Source organism: Equus przewalskii, chromosome 13 (genome assembly GCF_037783145.1).
Source record: "Equus przewalskii isolate Varuska chromosome 13, EquPr2, whole genome shotgun sequence".
Classification (NCBI taxonomy): Eukaryota; Metazoa; Chordata; class Mammalia; order Perissodactyla; family Equidae; genus Equus; species Equus przewalskii.
The window spans coordinates 23,029,170-23,042,536 of NC_091843.1; the positions used below are offsets into that span (position 1 = coordinate 23,029,170).

At 50.3% G+C, this 13,367-nt stretch overlaps 1 protein-coding gene across 5 annotated transcripts in view; it reads right to left on the reverse strand.

The window, feature by feature from the left end:
* Positions 1-13,367, reverse strand: part of LARP1 (La ribonucleoprotein 1, translational regulator) — a 78,041-nt gene that overhangs the window by 20,864 nt on the left and 43,810 nt on the right. Inside the window, exon 1 of one of the 5 annotated variants that reach the window (XM_070569144.1) lies at positions 5,984-6,005. The exons of the other annotated variants lie outside the window; for them this stretch is intronic. The gene's annotated coding sequence lies outside the window, so the exon portion shown is untranslated. Of the gene's footprint in view, positions 1-5,983; positions 6,006-13,367 lie in introns of those variants that run through there. 5 annotated transcript variants of the gene reach the window in all.

The following is a 13,367-nucleotide window of genomic DNA, read 5'->3' on the forward strand; positions in this document are numbered from 1 at the left end:
CACTCAGGAAAGATTTTGTCTGCTTTCTAAGTTTCCAAAGAAAAAGTGAGACCCCATTTGACTCAATAGTTCCACCTTTAGGAATTTATCCTAATGATACAAATGAGACAAGTGTTTAGAGTTATGTACAAAGATGTCCACCGAAGTGTTGTGTATAACTTCAAAAAATCGACACCACCTACATGTCCAACTGTAGGGAATTGGCTAAATAAAGTTTAACCATTTTTATATCCATTGAAAAGACAGTGAACTCTACTGCTGTGAAAAGATAAACACAATAAATGAGAAAAGTTACAATCCTATTTTTATAAAACAAGTCAAAAATGTACATATGTACATATACATAGCAGGAACTCTGAAAGGATATATAAGTATTATTGGGAGCTAAGTAGTATATTTACAGTGATTTGATTTTGTTTGGAATTCTCCAGTAGTTTCAACAAAGACAGACACAGGCTTTTTAATTTTTTTTTCTGCCTTTTCTCCCCCAATCCCCCCAGTATATAGTTGTATATTTTATTTAGTTGTGAGTCCTTCTAGTTGTGGCATGTGGGATGCCGCCTCAACATGACCTGAAGAGCAGTGCCATGTCCGCACCCTGGATCCGAACTGGTGAAACCCTGGGTGGCCAAAGTGGACTGCGAACTTAACCACTCGGCCACCGGGCTGGCCCCAAGATGGGCTTTTTAAAAAGAAAACAAATGTGTGTGTTTTTAGGGAAGTGGCTCTAATAGGCCTAGTCTCTTCTGTACCTACTTATTTTCCCAATATGGTTCTGAAGACCAAGGCTTCCTCCAGAGCCCCATGGGAAAAGACACATGCTGCGGCTCTGCTCACCCACTTCTCTCCCATCATTGTGTCTCCCTTCTTGGCCAACCATGCCAGAGCAAGAGCTGCCCCCAGTCTCTCAGTAGAGAAATTTGCCCAGCTGGTCTCAAAAGGAATGTTCTACTCCTTGATCAGATCCATGTTCTCTTAATGAGTAGAAAGAGTCCTTGCCTGGCTCCTAACTATGAGGCCACTGAATTCTTGGCTTCCACTCCCTACCGAAGACACTGCCCCCTCAAGACACCCCACATACCTTCTGAGAGCTGGTGCTGTGGAACCCAGCCCATAGCATCCCCCATGCCCAGTGCTGGATGAACTGGAGATTTCTAAAGAACTAGTTCTAGAGAACTAGAAAATCTCAGCCCCAAGAGGATAGAGCTGCTAGGCCAAGGGAGCTACTTTGTCCCAATTTTCTTGGCAATCCTGGGCTGGCCTAGAGAAGCCTAACACCACCTAGATCCCTGACCAGGCTGCTTCCAACAGGGCCCCGGCAGAGGCAGCTGTTACAGGATCATCTCCCTCCGTTACACCTGCGCTACGCCAATAATCACTTCTCCAGGGACCCATCCTCCAGCCCCCAACAACACTCTCTGCATGCTACCAGGAGAAGAGAAGGCCAAAGAGCCTGCAACGTCAAGTTCATTAACAAGAAGTCGGAAAGGGGAATTAGGTTCAGAGGGAGAGGTGTTCTTGAAGTTTCCTCAAAAAGGCGAGGCAAAGTTTTCCAGGCCATTGTCTACTTCTTCTAATAAAAACTCTCTCAAAATTGGGAAGAGTCAGATCCTACAATCACCCTGCCTGACATTTCGTTCACCAAGATCACAAAGGGACACGGTAAAGTACTGAAAGTTCAGCCTCCAATTACTAGGAGAGCCCTCCTGCCACTAAAACACCCCAGTGATTCCCCCCCAGACTCCCCAATCCCAAACTGACCAAGGGAATGTGGCTAGTCTGTGCATACACAGGAATATTCTTCAATTAGTCCTGTGTGAGGTTTGCTGAAAAAGCCCCATCCCTAGGACCCACAGTGCCCTGCTCTTGCTCTGCTCCCAGAGAGGGCCTCAGGCTGTCCCTGCCCCAAGGAAGGACAAAGTGCCCTGGAGAGACAGAAGTGAACTGGGGAGAGAGAACTACTTTTGCCTTCAAGCAAAATTCCTTGATCTGTTAAAATCTAGGATCTGTGGGGCCTAGGGAAACTCAGGGAGGCTCGGAGGAGCTGCTGTTAACCCTGCAGGAGGCGAGAAGACTAGGATTTCTGGCTTCAATTATATATCCCTTTCTGGGTCCCCTCCCAGCCTCTCACCTTCACCAGGCAACCACCACACATACACGCACATATGATACGGTTCCACAAAATATGGGGCCTGGCATCTGACATGGCTCCCCATGAAAACCAATCCTTTGTGCAGCTGCCAGTCCCTACATCCAGCACCATTTCAGCCAAATCAGGCGACAAGCCCCCTCCTCCCACCTCTGCATTCTAAAAGTTGTGCCAGCCACCAATGACCCAAGCCAAGCTCAGTAAACACTAAACTCACCACCCTCCACCTGCCCAAGGAAAAAGTTATAGAATGTTAGAGCAGCAAAAAGGACCACGGTTCCAATCCCCTCCATTTGTAGACAGGGAATTGAGGTCCCCAAAGGGGAGGGGCTTCCCCAAGGAAGAGCCAGGATGGGAGCTAGAAGCCTCAACTCTCTTTGTCCAGTGGTCCTTCCAGCTCACCAGAAATCTCATGCATCCACTGGTGGGAGAATGGGTTGAAAAACCTTCCCGGTGCAATCTTAGAACTTCCCTGGTGCTTCCTCGTAAACAGAGTTACTGATGGCAGAAAGAAGTTCTCAGGGAGAGAGGGCAGTAGAAGTGTGGCAAGGCAGGCCCTACATGGGGTCCAGGCAGGAAGGAGTTGCAGTCTACCTGCCCATAGGATCTGGGGCCCAGCATGCTAGGGGATGAGGATGGCACACAGAGGCCCTCGGAATGTGTTCCTCTTGGACTAAGCAAGATAGGGGCTAATGTGTATCTGGAAAAGGAGAAAAGCCACTTTCCGTCCCATAGGACCACAGTCAGCCAGGAGCCAGTACTGACTCTAATTCCAGGGGGTCAAGGGGCTTCCTAAATACACACATGCATTTGTGTATTGAATGAAGCACACTAGAATCTCCAAGTGCAGTTGTGGTGGTTGTGGTGGGGCACCAGGAGCCTTTTCATGAAGCTGTATTTGCATGGCAAACTATGTTTACTTAAGATTACTGCAAGTGCTGGGGAGCGGGGAGCTAAACCACTGCAGCCAGCGCTGGATGACAGGGAACGAGGGCCACCGGGTGGCAGGGCAAAGAGGGATTAACGAGCAGGGTGGCAGGAGCAGAGAGGGCAGCTCCCCTGACAAGTGGAGTGGAGGACCACACCACCTGGACTGTCTAACCGCCTGAGATTCTCCGCACCCCAACTTTCAGGTCTGTGACACCCCTTCTTCACCTGAGCACTGTCTAGGAAAGCACAACAGCCCATCACTAAGCACGTGGACTTTGTTACCTGATGCACTTGGGCTGGAGTCCCTACATACCTTGCCCCTTGCAGAGCCCTTCTAAACTCAGTTTTCATCATCTGTAAAACTGAAGTCAGAATCACCTCACAGGGCTGCAGTGACACAAATAAACAGAGCATAGGAAGAGTGCCCAGCACGAGGTAAGTGCTCAATAAATGCTAAATATTACAATTCACATCCACAAAGGAAGCTTAGTATTTCCAAGCAATCCCCATCCTCATGGTTAAAGAGAAAAAGAAACCATCAATAATCTCTCAAATGAAAAGCAGCAGAGCATATGAGAAAAAAACCTCTTGGGGATCAACTGGCTCAATTCACTGCTTCAGATGAGCCTCCCTCCCCTTCCCCCGAGCCTGGCCTTCAAGGCAGGTCTCCCCAAGAAAGAGGAAAGAAAGAAGGGGTAATTTACCACCGGCCCCAGGAAGGCTTTGGCACAAACCTCTGCCGGGCTAAAGAGGAAGGAAGAGCAGAGGAAAGGCCTGGAGTTCCCTTTCAATTTAAAACATTGAGTCACTCAGTTTTTTACTCAGCATGGAAGAGGAAGAGGGCCCGGCCTCAAGGAGTCTCTCTCAGCCTACAAAGGCCAAGACCCATCAACTCAAACCAATAAGCACCCAGTAGAAAGCCAAATACAAGGATAAAGTATTTTCTATATTGTCTTATTCCAGAAAGATCCTAAAGCTGCTCATCTTTTGAAATACAAGCTACCCAGATCTAAGAGTCTAAGCAGGGACTTGGTCAACCACTGGGAAACTAGTGAAGGGTTTTAGGGGGAAAAGGCACATAGGTGAGTCAAACTCATCAGGTCATGGTAAAAAGAAGTGGTAAGGGGAAGGGAGAAGTTAGAATTGAAAGTAAGCGACCAGAGTGGGTGAAAGGCGAGATGGGGCTGGCCTAGATGAGAGAAGGCCTGCAGGACTGAGAGTGGGTGGCCAGACACGACTACTAGATTTCAGGCCTTAGTGCCAGGAGAACAGGGAAGGCCAAATGTTTATTTTGGGGCTGGCACCACGTCCTGGAGATTGGCATCTGAAAAGGTTGAGTTTACTCTGATTGCAAAGAACTTCTACCTTCAAGAACAAAGTAATTTGTTGGGTTAGGGGCTACATTACTTGAGTCCACATTCACCCATCTGCTGCCCTATGCCTGGCCACTATTAGGTAGACCTCCTTGAGGTAGCCCTCCCAGACCCCAGGTGAAGCGCGCCTGCTGCGTGCTCTCATGGCGCCCCACATGTTAACTGCCTGGTTACTTATCTACCTGCCCCCACCCAGACTCTCCGCTCCTGGCAGGCAGGAACCAGGCTGCTTTCAAAGCAGTACTCCCAGCGTCTAGCGCAGGGCCTGGAACACAGCTGACGTTTGTTTAACAAAATGGCGAGTCCACACACCCATCTCCTCTATAATTTCACACCAGAGAAGAAGAGAGGCTTTGCTTTCCAAGCGCTAATTCCTGAGACTACAGCCTCAAGCCTCAGCCTTCCTCCAGAGCCTTCCTCTGGCGGAGAGACAAGTGTCCTAGGCACTGCTGACTCCCAGAGGAAGCCATGACCCAGCCCCGCCTTGATTCAGAGGCAATCGATTACCTGAAATTAGTGCTGGGTCCTGGTCCAGATTGCATCAGTTGTGGAACCTTGGGGACACTACCTACCACGCTCCCCAAGCCTCACATTCCTCCACTGAACATGTGGCAATATTAGGTCTAGAGGTACGAGGGGAGAGAAGGCAAGATTTCAACCACCGAGACTGTTCGTCAAAGCAGCGGAGGCCAGCAACAAGCTGTGGTTGTCATGATACTAACAAGCGCACGTAATACATAGTGAGCACTTACTAGGTGCCATGTGCTGTTCTAACACGGAATTAGTTCCTCTAACTGCTCTCTTTTTACAAATGGAAACCAAGGCACATGGTGAAAGGTTATTGGCCAGAATCACAGCCAGCAAGTAGGACAGCATTTGAAGCCAAGCAGTATGACTCTAAATCCTGTGCTCTTAACCACCAGGAGGAGGGCCCAGGTTACCTCCTCACTATGTACAAGAGGGCAGGCCCTGAACAGCAGGGCTGCAGCGGCATCATTCTACATGCTGAGGAAAACCATGACCCACTGCAGGGAAACCTAAGGCCACAGAGCAGGTCAAGCGACACTCCTAGTACTGAACGCCAGCAACCTAACAAGCCCCCTCTCTCCTACCAGACACAGGCAAGGGACACTGCCACCAAGCACGACTAGCTGAAGTTGACACCCTGGCAGCCCTGTGAGGAAAGAGGTATTGCTTCCACGCCCACCTCCCAGTGCCTCCACTCCTGCCTCTGCCCCAAAGAGGTCGGAGGCTGCCCCCACCCACAGCCTCCCCAGACGGGGAAGGCCACCTACCATTTGCCTGATCTGCAGCCCGGACCTGACACCATCTAAGGGGAGGGTTAGGCAGGCAGGAAAGAGTCTGGAAAGCCTGGTGTATTCTCAGCTGTTACCCAGCCTGGGGACAGGGTGGAGTCATAGAGGAGGAGCTTAGGGACCACAGGCCTTTCATCCCATCCCCACTGCCCCTAACACTCCCTAGGCAGGAACATTCTACAGAGTAAAAAGAATGCCAGGTTAACCCTCCTCACCTTGTTCCCCGGTTCTCGCCGCTGCCACTGCTGCTGCTGCCACCTCTCAGAGGCCTCCCTCTGCCCAGCCCTCCTCTCCCTCCCTGGTTTCCCCCAGACCTATTGATGAAACCTAGGAGGGGGCTGAAGGGTGCTCTTGTCGGGAGGAGTGGGCAGGCAGAGAGGGAAACCTTCAGAAGTCAGACCATCTTGAGGCTCTGCTCAAAGGAAACCGCCAGCCAGCAGCCAGCCCAGGAGCACAGTCTGCGCCCCTTGACCTGGGAGGAGGGGCAGGGGCTGCTGGGCTCCGGTCACATGATGCCGCCCAGTCCAGCCCAGCCTGGCCAGCCCAAGAGGAGGGGCAGAAGCCACTGGGCTCTGGTCACATGATGCCCATGCTGGCACAGGCCCAGGCCCAGCCACAGTGAACTATCTTTAGCCGGTGGTGACCCAGGCAGCCTGATGTCTCCATTCTCCCTGCCCAGACATGGGCCTTGCTACTCTGGGGTGGCTGTGGCCACCCCGACTGCTGGTACCAGTCCCTAAAGTCCTACCCAAAAGCTAATTAATAGTCATCACAGCTGAAACATATCAGCAGCCAGTGAAGCCCCCAGCCTCCAAGTGCTAGTTCCTTAACCCGGCCTTTAAGAAGAGCACATTTGGCTCTAGACAGAACAGAAATAATAATAACCACCCTTTACTGGGTGCTGAGGTGCCAAGGTGTCAAAAACTGATTTAAGTTGCTTTCTATGTGTGACTTCATTTAATTGCCTCAAGAAGACACCATTATTCCAGTTGTTCAGAAAAGGAAACTGAGTGAAGAGACTCACCCAAGGTCACACAATATATATTCTGTGTGACATTATTCACAGATCTCAGCATAAACTCTTTTCAAGGAAACCTTCTCTGACTGCCCAACTAGCAACTCTGGATCAAGTTCTAATTCAGTCTGCAATCTAGGTTCTTCAGAGCACTCACCACCCCCTGAAATGGTTGCATTTGTGTGCATCTCAATCCCACTAGACTGACTAATTACCAAGACCTACCATGTCCTTGGCAAGGTGCCACAGCTCCCTACATGCAGCAGCTCATTTATTGTTCACAACTACTGTAGGGAAGGTGATGATGATTCTCAGTTTAAAGATGAGAAAACTGAGGCTCAGAGAGGCTAAATAACTTGCCCCAGGTGACCTGGCTACTGGGTAGCAGAGCTGGGACTGAAACCCAGGTACAGCCTGACCCCACCTCTGGGCTGTACCAGCCTGTAAGACGTCCTATGTTGAGAACTACTGGGAGCTCCATGAAGGTAGGGATCTTTTCTACCTTGCTCACTGGTCCCTGGAACCCAGGACTGCAGCCTGTACATGGCAGATTCACAGTAAATATTTGCTAAACATAGGAATTTACATAGGTATGGGTGCTTCTCAAAAAACTTCCAGAGCATTTTCTTCTGGGAAGAGAGGTTAATTACCTCTTTGCATTACGAGCGAACAGCACAGCTGTGCAGTTTGGCAGTCCCAACCCCTTTGGAGTCTACATCTATGCTAATCAGTGCGCTTCAATCCAAATGCCAGGAGCCAGCTATGGGCAACAGAGGACAGAGAGGGTGCATGCAGCAGACAAAACAGCACAGGAACTCCCCAGAGGCCCCAGGCTATACCATAAATCACAAGGCTGGCTGGCAACCACGCCAGCTGGGGAGCACAGGCGCCAGCCAAGGGGGCAGCACCCACTCAAGAGCAGCCGAGGCTGCACCCACAAACATAGGCTTAGTGCTGCCAGAGCTTCTGAGTTTTCAAGAAAAGCATAAAAGTAAAGTGTATAGCAAAGAGAAATTTCCTGCTTTCTAAATACTGTTAATCAATTCACATTTTTAAAACCCTTCTTGGAGCCATATTTGGCTTGTTGGCCCTGGTGTGCTCTCCTAGGCCATGATGGACAGGCCAATCACCCGGTGGCTGGGCCCTGGGTCCAGGAGCCAATCCTCCCAGGCAGCTGCAGGCACAGGCCGTGCTCCACTGCCTGCCTGACTCCGCTATCCCGATGCAGGAGGCTGCTCATCTCAAAGCTGCTTTCCCCTGTCCCTGGTAGTCACCCAGCACCTCAAGTAATGCAAACTCATCCTTACGGTTCTAAATCTAGGGCATTCTGTGCTGCAAGAGGCTTCTGAATGCCTAAGAAATTACTTTGGATTGTCTTTGTTATTGAAGTGGAGAGGTTGAAAGGGACTTGAGAACTCACCCCAATGTTCAGACAGGAAAACTGATGTCCAGGAGGGACCAGGCTGTGCCTAAAGTGACCAGCGAATTGTTGTGGAGCTGGCACTGAACATCAAAGTCCCGCCTCGTGATCGAGAGCTTTTCCCTCAGGTTGGGAAGTCAATTTCCCCACCCAACAAAATATGCTCTATGCACAGGGGCACCCACTCACAGGGTGGGGGGTGGGACCTCAGGGACCCAAGCATTACAGGAACCGCTCCCCGCAACTACTGATGGCACCTGTAACAGAGTCCTGAAACATCCCTCTGTTTTTAAGGAAGATGACTTCTCACGTGGAACTGGACACATGACAGAAAAGAAGGGGTGCTCTGGCTGCAGTGGGTCTGGGAGCCAAGCCCTGCTTTCTCCTCTAACAGTACATCTTCCCGCTCCTCCAGAGCAGGCAGAACCTCTCAGCTCCCTCTGGGAGACCCGGGGTAGGCAGGCAGGCCCCGGAGGGCCTGAGCAGCTAGCTACCAGCACGGCAGGTCAGACACTCTCACTAACCCTCGGTTTCCTGCTCTCCGAAATGACTGAGCCCTAACAGCGCCAGCCCTGCACACTGGGGACACTTGGTAACCAGAAAACTCCAACAGAAAGGAAACAGACTTGCCAGGTGTCCCAAAAGCAGACTGAGGAACTTGAGGAGTTCTTGGGTAGAGACTAGCTCCCCCAACCTAGTTCAGCTGGCTGGCTTTGCCCCCTAGAAGCAGCTGATTTATTTGCCTCTGTTGCTGAGTTTGGGCCAGTCTTAGAGGCCCCTCCAGCACTACATACTACATCCCACTGGCAAAGAGAAGAACCCTAGGATGCCGTGGACGTGGAGACAGAGATGGCCCCACCTGCAGACTCCCCACGCCTGCTCACAGATGCCCTCGAGACACCAGCAGGTACCCTATTTCATTCCCTTCCCCTTCAGCAAATGTAGAGGGGGTCTGATCCCTACCCAAAACCCACCCCACCAACAATTTACTAGGCCGCTGGGCTATGAGGCAGGACAGAGCAGCAGGTGACAGCACAGACACTGAAGTCCACAAGAGGATGTTCTAACCACCAGCGGCCATCAAATAAGTAACTTACAAGGCCAGAGGAGATGGGCAAATCTGACCAATCTCTCACGCAGCCTCTCACTCAACAGGCATTAACCAGCCACACAGGAACGAGGGCCAAGCAAGCAGGCTCTTGAGGAGGCAGAAAGGCACCTTACATGGAAGATCCTAGACCTCTGTTGTATGATAGCTGCTAGTTCACAGGATTGTTTAACAGCTTAAATGAGGTCATAGTTATTAAACACAAAACTACCATAAATACATAATCATCTTTTTTTACCTTTGAGGCGATTCTTGAATCTGCTAAAGACACCTAATTAAATTTCCATTTCAAATAAATAGCAAGTAATTGTTTAGAACAAGTGTGTCCCATGCACTATCTGGGACACTTTTTCCTGAAACAATTATTTGCTGTTTATCTGAAATTCAAATTAAACTGGGCACCCCATATTTTTATTTGCTAAACCTGGCCACCACAGGAAGGAAGGACCATTGCCCCAGGTACTAAGACGATGGGGTAGTGTCCGGAGCCCCGGGCTAGCAGGCAGAAGACCAGATGCCAGTCCTGGCGCAGGCACTACAGCCCCTGCTGTGGGAGCCTGGCAAGAATTCCCCTCTGGGGTCTTCAGTTCCTCCATTCAGAGGCCTGTGGGCAGGGGGATCTTGTCATCTGCAGTACGTCCAGTCCCAACATCCTTTGATTTTATCCTTACACTCATTGATCATCCTAACCACAACTTTAGATGAAGCCAGCTTTCCAGTGGATAAGCTACCTCCAAAACCACTGCAGAAGAATTTTCCATCATCTGAGGAGCTTATCAAAATGTGGATTCCTGGGTCCTGCCTCCAGAGATTTTTGCTCAGGAATGGTGGGGCCAGGAATCTGCTAGGTAATTCTAAAGTAGGTTTTCTCTGGACATACTTGGAGTTATTTTGATTTAACCCAATGAGTGTCGACTTAATTCTGACAGGAGTTACCCAGAACCACACCACCACATTTAATATTTTAAAATCATGCCTGCACTTCTTAAATTGGTAGTGGGTACATGGGTTCTTGTTTTAATATTTTTCTTTTTATTTTACATTTTTGTTTTTGATTTTTTTGCTGAGGAAGATTCACCCTGAGCTAACATCTGTGCCAACCTTCCTCTATTTTGTATGTGGGTCACTGTCCACTGAGTAGTGTAGGTCTGCACCCAGGATCCAAACCCGTGAAGCTGGGCCGCTGAAGTGGAGTGCATGAACTTAACCGGTAGGCCATGGGGCTGGACCCTATATTTATGTTCTTTTGCATTAAATATTTAACAGTTCCTTGAAAAGAAAAGTAAATGATAGAGCTGTTCGGATGGACAAGGGACCCAAGCTCCCTCCCACTTTACCTCCAACTCAGCCGGAGTTCCTGAGCAGAAAGCCTGTATGAAAAACCCTCACTTCACAACTGTGGAAATGGGGCCCAGTGAACTAGTAGGCTTGCAATACCACTTCCATAATCTAAGAACACCTGGGCGGGAAGTGGGGGCCGGCTTGGTTAAAAATGCAGATTCCTGCCTTCCCTCAAGTTCCAGAAATCAGTTTGGGGAGGGGAACAGAGCTTGGCCATCTGTAGATTTAACAAATTTCACGTGCAATGCTGATGCCAATTAATTTCTGAGAACTGAGCTGCCAATAGGTGAGACTGCCAGGAAGGGACCTCGGTCTTCAACCCCCAGTCCAGGGTCTCATGCTTGCAGACAGGTATTAACCAGCTCCCAAGAGCAAGAGGCAGCATGTTTTAATTACACAAACAGAAGCCAGAGGAGGGGTGCATGAGGAGCTCATCCCCTCCATTTACCCACCAGTCCAATCTTCAGTATCAGGAACCAAGACTGGTCAGGCCAAGAGCCACAAGCTCAGTGTCTCCACAGACTTGAGCTCGCAAAGGATCACGCTGGGCCGGGCTTGGGGTTTAGTTTCACAAGCTCCAAACTAAGGCTGTGCCAGAAGAATGAAGGCTCTGAAGGGAGCTGTCTCTCTGGCTCTTCCTTACAGCCAAATAGCCTCCACTGCTTTACCCTAGGCTTTGCATTTGCTCACCCAATGCCCTGAGGTCTGGGTCCCTTAAATCATGGCTAGAACTTACTAAGCACTGACCTCAGACATTCTGCTGTGGGCCTTCGTGCATTATACTTTTTAATCCTCACAACGGCTGAAGGACCATCCCAGTTTCAGAGGAAACTCAGAGGCTAAATGGCTAGCCAAAGGTCACACAGTGAGAAGGCAGCTGACATGAAAAGGTCTGAACTCCCGGGCTACCCTAGGCCTCTCTCAGCACTGCAGGAGACAGACACCAGATTCCATAGGTCCGCAAAGTGCTCCAGCTCAAGCCTGCAGGCCCTACAGGCGACTGAGGCCACCAGCACCAGGATCCACTTCTCTAAGCCTATTTGCTCACCTGCTAGTGGGGATAATGCCACTCAGCACAGGGGAAGAAGGGAAAAGCAGAGTCAGGAATCAAAGCACTATTTACTGCAAAGGCAATGCTCCAGGGCCACCTGCAACTGGAAGGCCTGGGCTCTGGCCCACACCAAGCCCAGGAGAATTTTGCCATCGCCAGGAGATCGGAAAGGGGAGGATGGAGGGAACTGCAGAGACCCTACAGGGCAAAGGACAGGCAGAAGAGGGGAAAGTGAGATGGAAAAGCAGGGGTTTTGTATAGGCCCTGCTCTAGGGCACAGGGGAGAGCTGAATGGAGCTTAAGCCACCCATCCAGGTAAATTACCTTTCCTTACCCTTGGTGACCAGGGCTACTCAGCTCATAAGGTACTCCCCCCCTCACCTATCACTGCACCTAAGTCTCACAATAACAGTTTGAGGTAGGAAGGGTGGATGTGGTTCTCCTCATATTACAGAACATAGAACTGAGACACAGTGGGCTTCCTGGCTTGTCCCAAGAATATCAACTTGTTTTTTTGAGATGCCAGCCCTGGGCTCCTGCCACTCTACCGTGAACCTTGACCACTGGTAACCTGGCTTTTGAGGGGCCTGTGTGCCAGGCACTGGGGAAGTAATGGTGAACAAGACATCCTCTGAGGGCTCAACTCATAAAAGGGCTAATCTTAATTCCACCTGTAACTGGTTGATCTCAATCGCCTGGGACAGTGTACTGAGGATCCTTAGGCAGTAAACAGGCTCAGGAAAAGTCTAGGATCAATTAGTACCGTCTGCGGTGGGCAGGAGAAGGGTTAGCAACCACAAACATATCTATAATTCCAATTTGCAATGACCGAAAAACGCTCTTCATCTCAACAACTATTTAGCCCATCCTATGTACTATGGATACAGAAGTGGGTAAGATTGCCAGCCCATGAAACTAATGGTTCACGTGAGAGCTGACATGTGTGATGGTGGGTTCAATGGCCCCCAGGGGCCACTTTGTCCTCACCCCAGGTAAGACCTGCAACCCTCAGGACAGGACTCTTCGGAGGGATTAAGGCAACGCCCAGAAAGAACAAAATGCAGAAACACAAGTGACAATTATGGAACAGGTGCCCCTGTGCAAAGAGCACTGGGTTGGGAGTTAGGAAAACTGCCTACTTCCCCAAGGTCAGCCCGGATCACCCTTCTTCACCACCAGCAGCAGGGCAGTGCAATGGTTAAGAGCCTGGAAACCAGCGGGGGGTGGGCGAAGGCCTCCACTTGGGTTTGTCCTGGGGTGCATTGGTTTCCTCTTTGTACTTTGGCTAGTTGAAAATCCAAGCTCTTGGAAGGCAGCTGAGTGTGGCGGAAAGAGCACTGAAATGGGCTTTGGAATGCTTGCGTTTTAAACGGTGCATCCCTCTATGGCAGCCTGGGTCAGCAGCTTCCCCTATGTGGGCCTGCTTCCCTCAGCAGTGTGTGTGTGCACGTGTGCAAATTCTGGACCGGGCTCAGTGGTCTCAGATCCACTCCAGGTGCCTGCAGAGGGCAATGAAGGAACGGAGGCCTCACAGGCAGCAGAGCTAGGCTGTGTGCACCTGCACTCACAGCGAGGTAGCACTGTTCAGCTCCTTAACCCTTCTCATCAGGAAAATGCTGCCTCACCGACCAAGGCTGTTTTGAGGGCTACACGATAAGTGCCTG